This window comes from Lytechinus pictus, unplaced genomic scaffold (assembly GCF_037042905.1).
Source record: "Lytechinus pictus isolate F3 Inbred unplaced genomic scaffold, Lp3.0 scaffold_19, whole genome shotgun sequence".
NCBI lineage: Eukaryota > Metazoa > Echinodermata > Echinoidea > Temnopleuroida > Toxopneustidae > Lytechinus > Lytechinus pictus.
This window is the reverse complement of record NW_026974140.1, coordinates 14,745,364-14,757,780: the sequence shown is the minus strand read 5'-3', so window position 1 is coordinate 14,757,780 and position 12,417 is coordinate 14,745,364.

Below are 12,417 nucleotides of genomic sequence, written 5' to 3'. Positions count from 1 at the left end.
CTTTTAAAGTTATGATGACAGTTCCACAAATACGGGCCCCTAACATTATCAAAGTTCGTTGACCCTAAATGACCTTTGACCTTGGTCATGTGACCTGAAACTCGCACATGATGTTCAGGGATACTTAATTGCACTTATGTCTAAGTTTCATGAACTAGATCCATTAAATTTCAAAGTTATGATGACAATTCCACAAATACCCCCAACATGGTCAAAGTTCGTAGACCATAAGTGACCTTTGACCTTGGTCATGTGACCTGAAACTCAGCCAAGATTTTCAGTTATACACTATCACCCTTAATTCCTTATGTCTAAGTTTCATGAACTAGGTCCATATACTTTCGAAGTTATGATAACATTTCAAAAACGTAACCTTGGTTAAGATTTCGATATTGATTCCCCCAACATGGTCTAAGTTCATTGACCGATTTGACCCTAAATAACCTTTGACCTTGTTCATGTTTTTCTCTGTGTGCAAAATAACCCCCTAAACAAGTTTTTTCGCGGGCTTCAAGTTCATTTACACATTTTGGCCCCTAAACAAGTTGTCGCCAGAATATGACCCCTAAATAAGTTTTGTCTTGGGTGCGAACACTTTTCAGAAACGAGGAGGAAAAAGCCCCGGGGAAAAAGCTTGGGGGAAAAACATACCCTAAACACGTTTGGCTAGTCTTTAAAAAAAGCTTTGGAAAAAAAACATATCCTGAATACATTTAAACGCGTTTTTGTGGTCACGCATGTGTCCAGCAATATCTTTGACTGCCCCCCCCCCCCCGGCGTACGACCGGGACACTTAGCTGATTGCTTAGGCAATACCGTAATCTTTATTTGTTTGTCAATAATAAAGTTATAATGGGTAGTAATGACAAAAAAAACTGATTACCAAAAAAAAATGTTTGATTATGGGTGAAATAAAGGTAAAAATGTTGTGTGTCGTACGGGACTCAGAAATGTCCCGTACGACACGTAATATTTTTACCTCTTGTTGGTTGTCATTTTTTACATGACTACCCAGTAGTACTTTACTATATACCACAAAACAAATTGAAGTTCCTCGTTTGTTTGGACAGTAGGTTGAAAAGTGTTGCGAAAATGGAATCACCCTACATAATACACATGGAGAGGAGTGTAAATGCTAATTACTTTATTATTCCTGATACATGAGTGTATAATACAACATTTTCCATTTGGTTGGTTAAAAAAGTAAAATGGGCAGGATGAGGATAGGAGTGCCATCTCCGGAAACAATTGACATCCATGCGTAGACAGAACGTACATTCTGTATTTTCATAAAATCTAATTGATTAATTTGGTTTCAACCATACAGAATACAGGGACGGAAACAGACCTTGACCATCACAAAGTTTTGGAAAGGAAGAGATTGTAACAACAGAAGAAAAACAATCATTCGGAAGGAATGGCGACAGTAGAAAGTACGGTACATTGCACCACCTGGAATTAACATCAATTTGAGATACTATGCATTTGAGTTTTAGAAACTAGGTTCGTTGTCATTTTTTTCGTACTTGAGACAGGTTTATCATCGTCTGATGCGAATCATGAACTTTCAGTGTTTAGATTATTCATTCTCTTCATAATTAATCAATTAATTAATCAGTTTTTATCTAATTAATAATCTAATCATCTACTTACCATCTATGTAATTATGTTTCTTTTATGGGGGCGGGCTCATATTGTTGGATCCAAATATCGTACACTAACTTGATAGTGAAACGTGCACTTTTTTGTCAATCGAATATGCGCTATCACAGAGTTGAGAAAAACAAAGATCACCTGCAGTCACCCACTCCTGATAATCAAATGCCAGATTTGAATCAAATTTGAGTATTTCTTTTAATAATAATATTAATAATGCAGTTCTTCTATAGCGCATTTCAGACCTGACAGGACTCTCAATGCACTGCACAGAAATAAAAATAATACAACATAAGGAATTACTTAGAATAACACTTAAACAACATCATCAGTTACATATGGCATATAAGTATTGGAAAAGGTCTATTTGAATGCTTCATTAAAGAGAAATGTTTTAAGTTGGGATTTGAAAAGTCCAGGATTATTTTGTGATCGGAGAGTACTGGGGAGGGAATTCCAAAGGGTTGGGGCACTGTAGGAGAAGGACCTTTCACCATGCGTCTTAGTTCTTAGTCTGGGTACTTGAAGGAGTTGTTGAGTTGATGATCTAAGTGTCCTAGAGGGGGTGTATGGAGAAACAAGTTCAGACATATATTGAGGGGCAAGACCATGGACAGCATTAAATGTTATTAGAAGGACTTTGAAGCGAATTTGTGATTTGATGGGTAGCTAGTGAAGTTATTTGAGGATTGGGGTGATGTGGTTGTGTTTCTTGGATCTGGAGACAAGTCTTGTGGCTGAATTTTGGATTCTTTGGAGCTTTGCTATATCTTTGTCCGGGGTTCCGTACAAGAGACTGTTACAGTTATCATGAAGAGAAGATACAAAAGCGTGAATAAGGATCTCAGTCACATTCTTACTCAGGTACGACCGAATCATTTCAATACGTCTCAGAGCAAACGAGGCCTTGCGACAAACCATGTTTACGTGTCGGCGCATGTTGACATTCTTATAAAAAATTACACCCAGATCACATACTGAAGGGGATGGCAGAACCTGGCCTATCATTGATGTCAAAGGCAGAGCCTCCTGAACTCGTCTGAAAGGAGATGAGACATGAAGCAACTCCATTTTGCTGTCATTAAGTTTCAGGTGATTGCTCACCATCCAGTTCCGTACTTCCTGGAGGCAGATTTCCAGTCTCCTTACAACATTCTCCCTTTCCGAAGACTTTAAGGAGACGATAAGTTGTGTGTCGTCAGCGTAAATCATTGTAGAGAAACCATGTGCCTGAATGAGGCAACCTTTATAAGGCAATTCATAATATTATGCACAGTTCAAGCTTCCATATAGCTTCATCAATCTAAAAGGCCAAAGTAGAAGGCCTTTTTTGCAAAGGAAAATATTGCTCATGTTAATGAGTACCAGAAAGGGTCATGGCTAAATTTTCGATAATCACAAAATTGTCTCCAAGTCACTTCCTTTTGTGTTGTCCTGCATCAATAAAATCCGCTTAACATTTAAGGTTAATTGCCGAACTAAATTAAGTTTAAAAGAATTATTTCTTATAATGTTGCGATATCTGCCGACTATATGGAGTTTTATGCCAACGATACCACCAAAAGCTAGTACTCCTACTGCACTCTCTAACTTCCTTTTTTTTAAATCAGAATGCTATCAAGAAAAAGACAGTGTAGGCCTACTTTAAAATATAGATCACTATTTAAGGAGAAAGAGCGAAGATTGTTGACGTTTTAATTTTGAATATGAAATTCAATTTTTGTGACAGTAGTCCTCAGAATACTGATCTTGGGATGATATTCAGAAAATGACAATCCTATCCTTAATTATCTTAATTCATTTCCTTCTCTTTTTTTCTGATTCGTAAAACTTTTGGGGTTCAATAACCAAAGCCAAAATCAATACACCAGTGTAAAAGTGACAATAAACGAAAGAAAAGAGATGTTAATATCACGTACAATGTTACAAAATGAGAAGTTGCCGATGGAATAAAGATAAGATAGAAAAGCGAAAAAAATAACGAATTGTCAAGATTCCCATAGAAAACATAAAGTTAACTTTATTGTGATCACTAATTTTAGTTATTGCTTGTCCGCCATGCATGTGTCTGTTGTCGTAGGAAGTTAGGAGTTGAAGGTCCACCGGTCATATGTGCTTCGACACATGAACCACAGGATGCCCTTCAAATACCAACCCTGAGATCTTTGCCAATATGTCTCCGCCAACGTAGATTTCGATCTTGCTTTCAAAAAACAAGTTTCTTGTATTGTAGATCAGCATATAAAAGCTTTATGCTGTTCAATATACACGTAGGCCTAATCCATCATATGATAAATACATCGTTGATGTATATCTATCATGGGCGTTAGATTTATTTTCTTATTAGTGAACTATAACACGTAATCCATCAAACCTTTATAATTTGAATATGTCGGTCGGACTACAGTCACTCAAGATTGAGTTCAATACTAGGTAGAAATTTAATTTAATTTAAAGTAATACTTCGGTTGTAGTGTTACCATATAGGCTACACCTGGTACATGTCCTCGTTATGTTCAATGGGCGTATATGAGTTCTAATGTAAATTCAAACTGAAAAATAAGTTAAGATGATCTTATTTTTGCAAGGTGCAGATCCGTGTGTAAACGTGTCACGTGTTATCGCACCATCTCTTTTCTCATCAAATTTACATTCTCTCTCTCTCTCTCTCTCTCTTTCTAGACTTCAACCATGGAGTAAGATTTGATTTACAGGGACTCTGTAACTCCGTGATTTAAGCCCGAATTGTTTTAAAATAAATAATCGAATGTAAATAGGACTGATTGAAGAGTTGCAGACATAATTTAAGGATTTAGTTAATTTGTCGTGTCTGTGGGATTTGTGGTGCCTGTGTGGCTGCTTTAGCATATATATTTAAGACACAAGACACACATTAAAGTATGTAATATCAATCATCACCATCAGTATGGCTTGCAATACATTCTCAGCATTGCATTCGAGAGACCAATTGTGGCCTTTAATTCGTAGACTTACGTTTTCTGAAGCACAAGGTGATAATTTCAGTGGATTTTCATAGCTTCGTCTAAACAAAATTAACACATGTGTGATCATCACTTCTCGGGCGAAATAGATCTTTAAAATAAAAATTTACTATTTTCTCTCACGAATATGGAGCGAAGCGTAACTGAGGAAAGTGCAATGTGCAGTGCGTTATTACATGTATTTTGTTTTAATCCATATTACCATCAAGGCATGTACTGCTCGTGTGTGATGTTCAGACAACAGGAACACCATGAATCAATCATCGATATTTGATATGACAGAATATAGCTCTACCGTCCTTCATCATGACTGTATAGTTAATGACAGATACATTTTGCTTAGAGGTATTGTGATGATGTTAAAACGTGCTTTTTTCAGATCATTTTGTTGATGTTGACACATCATTATTATTATCATACACCTCAATCGTGTGTGGGACGATATCATACACTTACACAAAGTCCCAAACGTCCATTAATAATAAATGTTGTTAAATTGCAATTCACCAAGTCTTAAAATTGATATCGACACAATAAGCAGGTAGGCCTACATTGACATATAGACTGTATTAATGTACATAACTGCACACCGAAACTAGTACAATCTCAACGCATATCATAAAACTGATAGCATGGCTGAGAGATGAGACTATAATTAGCCCTGTTCAAGAAGACATCCTTGAACGGTTTTATCTGCAATGCAGTTCTCGTTTGAAAGGAAGGGGGAGGGATGTGTCGCATCGCCACCCCCCCCCACCCCTCCCCATTTTGTAGATGCCGTTTATGATGGTTCCATCATGGAGTAGCTCCATGGTTCTATTGATGAAATAGGGTTCAAAATTACCTTAAACGATAAGTTCTCCCAAACAAAAACTTGATTTGAATAAAAAGAGAAAATTCCAACAAGCATTAGACTGAAAATTTCATCAAAATCGGATGTAAAATAGGAAAGTTAAGACATGTTTAATTTTCGTTTATTTCACAAAACAGTTATATGCACATCCTGGTGTGTATGCAAATGAGGGGACTGAGGACGTCACTCACTATATTTTTTGTATTTTGTTATCCGAAATATGGAATATATTCTATTTTTTTTCCTCATTGTCCTGTGAAACAAATTTAACCCTCCCTAAACATGTGGAATAACCAATTGTTTTAACACTTAATGAATCAATCAAGTTGTTCCTTATTGTCGAATCTGCAAAAATTTCAAACATTTCAATATAGTGAGTGGGGGACATCATCGACCCTCTAAGTTGCATATCAATATTGTGCATAACTGTTTTTGAAAATAAGCGAAACTTTGAAATGTTCAAACTTGTTTTTTAGTTACATCCGATTTTTCTCTATTGATTCCGATCAACATTCTGGCTCGCTTGCGACTATTACATTTTCGTTTACTTATTACGTCAGTCACTACCCCCCCCCCCCCCCCCATACGTATAGAGTAGGCTTCATATAGGCATGACATCTTGCCCACCAAAGATGGTAAATTTTATTATCATAACATCTGTCACGGTCATGGAGACATTTTCCAGTATGATTTGGATTTTGGAAACATCATCGTATGAGGTTAGGGCTCAGTATGAGATATCAAGCAACGCCCATCGTTTAAACATAATTTGGGAAGATACCCCCCCCCCCCTTCCATTCCATCATGGACAATGTCACGATAATTCCCTCGCTTTTTTGTTGCTAACTTAACTTAATTACTTATCCGGGCTTGACATGAACTCTGGATATGTCGTAATTCGATAACTCCGGTCGACGCACTTTTTAAATTTATTTCATCTACATGTATTCACGTTTCATTTACAGTCGATAAAAAACGTTGGAGGGTTAAAGAAAACTACTTCACAAAAACTACTTCATAACATTTCTGAGCTCCATTTTTTTCGAAATGATACCACTGCCCTGTTTTATACTTATCAAATTCGAACGTGAGCTTTTAATAGACAGGTCTTTTTTCTGAAGAAATAAACAACTTTTTAAAATTATTGTTTTCTAATGTAACGTCTTCCTGCATTTTTTCTTCATTTCTTTTCATACCTTTTTTTTTGTCGCATTTGTTCATCGACGCCGACTAAACGGTTTTCCAACAATCTTTTCGACAAATTTGATCAAAAGTCACGCTACCTCCTCGGCGCACTAAATTGGTAAAGCAGCAATCTCATATTTGGCATTATGTAGAGCAAATACTATGACGTCAGTCTGAGTCAAGCTACAAGTACAGTACCTACGCAATGGTGCGGCTATCTCAACACTGACGATCGCATCGACATAACACTGAACTTTCCTGCCCCAATCCCTTGCTTCAATTATTCCACGGTGAACCTCATGCACAGGCCACGTGAAACCGGGACGTGGGAACCTGCTGTGAATATGACGTCATCACTTCAGTGTCCAGTACATTAATTATAATCAATTCTGAAGATAAAATGTGAATGGATGGCGTTCTGTTCATGCGCTAATTATAGAAACTCCCATCTCATTGGACCTCGGTACTATACGCTGCTACGTTTATCTCTACATTCTTGTTAAAGCTTTTAAGAATTGATGCACAACGTTTTATTATGAAGAGTCGAAACTCATTGCTTACAATATACCCCCAAACACGTGCGACCCAAATTACCGTTCCCCTCTATTATTACGTAAATCAAAATCAATTTATTCGATTGAGCATAGATTAAAGACCGATGAGTATTACGGACCCAAGTGTGTTAGGACCTTTTGTCCCTCTTCCACTTCTTCAATGCGCTCCTTCTATCACCAAGAACCGCTAAATTCCTTCTGCCGTGGACCCTGCATAGTTACTGATAAAAAATTATTTTAATAAAAATAACCAGTTGACCAATTATTGTCTCATTTAGTTCTCCGACGAATCCCCAGGGTTCACAAATAAGGTAGAGAGACAAGGTTCCAAAACAGTACCATCTCATCTATAATTGGATGGTTTGGGGGAATTGTCTACGCTTGATTACAAAATCTCATCACAAATCATAATTATAATACAGACTACTTTTTTGAAAGGAAATGTATTTTAATTGTACTATTGCCACTTAAATCGTAGTCTGTCTTTTCGGTATTTACTTCATGTGGTTATGTTGTGCATAGATTTCCTGCTGTACTTCAAAGTAATGAGTGAATGCTACTCATAAAGATGTACATGTACGATGCTACTTCAATGCACTATCATGAGGGGCCAGACATTATGGGGCAAAATTTATAAAGAGCTGTGAGCGAGCAAAAATTCTGTTTTATATAGAATTTGACATAGCATTCTGAAAATGGTATCATAATTATTTTCATTTACTTTCCTTTCCACTTTTTCTCGTTTTCTTCTTAGTCGTGTTTTTTTTTTTTTGGGGGGGGGTGGGGGTTAATGATCCGTTCATCCCCATCCTCTCCAAATCATGTACACCAGTGGCTACTTTCTTGTACAGCACGCCCTCTCTCATGAAGTTGAGTCAGATCATGCGAATCGTGCGACAGGTGTGTATCATGGAGGTGGATAGAATATCCTGAATCCATAATAGCTCTATCTATGGAATATCCAACTCTATATGGTGTGTATGTGGTATGTTTAAGATGTTTAAGAAAATTGATTTATCAATACACGGTCATGACGGTATGCATGGAGAATGAATTAGTTATCATAATAACATGATTCGAAATTTCTAACCAAATACGCCAACTCGCCAAGGGATCAGCCAACAGGGTACCTCGTGATCATGAAGCATGCGCTCTCTGAAATTCTACCCAGAACATCTACTAACACAGTGCACCTTTACAATTTGTCTTATTTTTAATAGGCCTATAGGTTTATAAAACTGATTCCTAATTAAACTGTAACGCAATTGTAAATACTATGACCAAATAGGGGGATGAAAGTCCCGAATCCTGGAGATGTTCTCTATGGGGAATTGAATCGTGTGCAATTTGCAAAGGCTTATTTGCCAACATAATTTATGATAATCAATAGACCAGTTCGTAGTTACTTCATGGACAATTTTGGTCAAATGACCTTTCATTTCTTTCATTATGATAGGCAGATTTCAAAGCAAGATATTACGTAAGCTTGCCTTACATAGCAGGATGAAGAAAATGAATAGACCAGGTGACTAGAATAGCACACCAATGAACACTTTATGAAGGTATTTGTTGCATTCCTACTTTGAATAGCATGTTGCACAATGTACTTGGCAAACTGTGAAGTCGTTCGTGGACGCATTGTTTTTTTTTTATGGATGTAAATGAATACCACTATTCAAAAGAATATATGAATAATCAAGACATCAAAGTTGGTGCTTATCTCATTAGATTTTAAACCACCATGTCACTTTAGTACAAATGACCTTCCTCTGATCATGCGTAGAATCTTTTGATCATGCGCAGAAAGGAACTACGAACTGGCTTAAATATTCTGTCCGTCCGTGGTCTGACCAAGCACGAATTTGACCAAATTCGTCATTTACTTCGGGTTTTCAAAGTTCTCAACAATCCTCAAATTCTAGACTCTTGAAATTTCAAGTCCAGTTTGGTTAAGCATGCTTTTTTACAAACCAATTCTGGTCAAAGATCAAATAAATCATCAAATTTGAATTTCTATTTTTACTCATTATACTGATTGAATCACCATTTTGCATTCGCCGTTTTAGCTTGAAGCTCCGTTCGCTCAGACAAAGCAATCTTTGTAATTTGTCTATCTAATTTTTAACAATGATCTAAAATTTCATTCCATCACTCTTGTAATGCTCATTTTTCTTTATATTTCAAAATCCACTCCTGTTGACATGGTCTTGAAAATCAGCTTTACTCGTGTTTTTATATGGAGAATCGAAACTAAATGCAAATTTGGCGCGTAGAGCGCATTATGATTATGTAAACAGTTTCTTGATCACGATCTACTTCATTGAAACAAAACGATTCTGCCTATTTGGACAAGACAGACCTAAATAAAGACTTTGGGTGAATTTCTAAATAAAAATGTTTTGTTTAAAATAGGCCAATTAGTATATAGCGTAATTTCTTAGTAACTCGGTTCTGTAGAGGGCGCATGGAAGATAAGGCTTATTCTAACTACCATAGAGATAGACTATTCAAACACAATTGTCAATAGATAAATTTGCTAAAATTGCTCGATGGGCACACATCAACAGATTAAAGACGAAAATAATACAAAATGATGTGATAAGCTATTTGTTTGGTGGTGTTGACAATCGCGACAAAAACACATCGGTGAGCTTCAGGAGTCAAACATAGAGCAGCTCAAATAATCAACTTTGATACAAATGCATCTTATAATACAGCAAAAAAAACTGATTATAAGCGAAAGCCAAAAATGTTAAAATTTGAAGACATCCAAGTTTTATAAAGGCTCTACTTCCTCTACGAAATCCAGACTCAAATCAGAGATTCATTCATTTTTATCAAGGACATTTTCTTATGCAATTTTTATTGTGCTAACTTTGAAATCATAAATGAATGAATCTGCCCTTTTCCGATCAGGCCAGTATATCAAAAATTTCAGCTCGCGCTTCGCGCTCGCATTATTTAATCAGGGCTTATAAGAATCATTTTGTTTATAGGGCTGTATAAGTATATACCCATTATATTATTAAGCTGTATTAAATGAGACAAAATCAAAGCCCCGTATACATCAAATTTATTAATGTGTAAAGGGATGCTCCGGGCTGGGAGTAATATGATTTAAATAAGATTATAAAGAAAAATCAGATATTTTCACAAAATATTGTTTAACTTCAAAATTCAATAACGTCGTTATTTGTTATCCGATTTTGATGAATTTTTTAGCATTTTGCTCTGTGAATTTTACTCTATTTATTTAGATATAAATATGTTCAGCCCGGAGTAACCCTTTAATACAAGCATTGCAATATTTTGAATCGTGTGTAATCATGAATGCCACTCTACCAACTACATGAGCCCTTGCAATTTTTTAATTAATCAGTCACAATGGCGCAAATTTAATATGTTAATGTGCTCTCATAATCATTTAAGGTATTTATTGAGCTTTCACATGAAACTAATTTTATGACAATACCTCACAGTTTAAATGAGATATATGACCGTATAAATTAAAGCTAATGGAATTAGAACACGAAAAGTGGGACGAGTTCAAAACACATGGGAAGGGGTGCTGGAGACCCTAACAACAAAATGTCACCATTTTATTCAATCAAATTAATTTTACATTAGTGACAATAATGACCATGCAGATCGAACCATGAAATGTTTGAACAATGGTAATTCCACATGTTGAGAGAGGAATAATTTTTTTTTCACAGCTAGGACAATGAGAAAATTGTAATATTTAATATGTAATATAATAAAATAGAAAATAAATAGTGAGTGGGTGGCGTCATCAGTCCCCTCCTTTACATTAAAAAGTGATCAGGACGTGTATAGGCCTATAAATATGTTTCGTGAAATTAAAAGGGAAGTTCACCTTGAAGAAAAGTTTGTTGTAAAAATAGCAGAAAAAATAATAAAAAATATTGGTGAAAGTTTGATGAAAATCCAATAAAAAGATTCAAAAAGTTTTTAAATTTGTTAAGTCATAAACGAGCAGCTGCTCCACTATTAAAAATGCATAAATTTCAATTTTTAATGGTTCGTGATTCCTTTTTTTTTCTTTGTAGTAACGGGTGTGAAATGATTTGTCTATTGATATACTGAAAGTACAGTAAAAACTATTTTCAATTTCCAAGAAAATGAAATTTCCTTGATTTTTTTACCATAGGACATGTAGGAAAGCTGCAAATATCAAATAATAAAAATTCTAACTTTTTAAATTCTTTGATGGGTTTTGCTCAAAACATTTGGCTATATTTGTTCTTATATTATTTTTTTGGCTAGTTTTACAACAAATCTTTTGTCAGGGACTCATGGTGAACTTGGGTCGTGTGGTCTAGTGGTTAGAGCATTGGACTCATCATAATCGCAAGGTTGTGAGTTCGAATCCCTACTCTACCATTGTCTCGAGGACCCGAGAGTAATATCTGTCGTCTATCACGTCAGCCACTATGACTGATTAACCTAAACGTAAAATGTTTCCTAGGTAATACATCAAAAATATCTCTGTCATGCCGAGTTCCAATGGGAGTTACCATTATTCTTTTAAAACAAACAGAAACTTCCTCTTTAAAGCGAAACTTTAAATCTATGTAACTTTCTTATTTTAAATTCGATTTTGATGACATTTTCAGTGTCACGCTTGTTTGATTTTTTTTTCGTTTTAATAAAGTCACAATTTTGTTGGGGTTGACTTGTCCTTTAAGATCTGGTTTTCAACAAGACCAGGCCATGCGTAGCTCCCATACACACCGTACCGACCGGGAGCATCATTCACCGGCTCGGTATCGCCTTCTGCAAAGATAGTTAAATGATGACGCATTGTGTGATCTCCTCCCCACCCCCATTCCCCACCCTACCCCCTTCCTCAAGATCTCTTTGAAGTTTGATTCACCCCTTCCAACTATGACTTCTTCATGGCCAAATTGCCATTTCATCCACTGCCAACTCGTTCGACTCACCCCCTTCATTTTAGTCTAATGCCATTCCGTCCATCGACAATTCGATTATTCGTCTACCATTTGGTACATCCAATCATCACTTCGTCTAATCACCAGTTCGCCTATACCATTTTTGGTCTCATAACCAGTTAGTCTACTATATTTGTTTTATTTTCATTCATATTGCCCAATAAACACTTAGTCTAAGTAATGGACCAACTGGT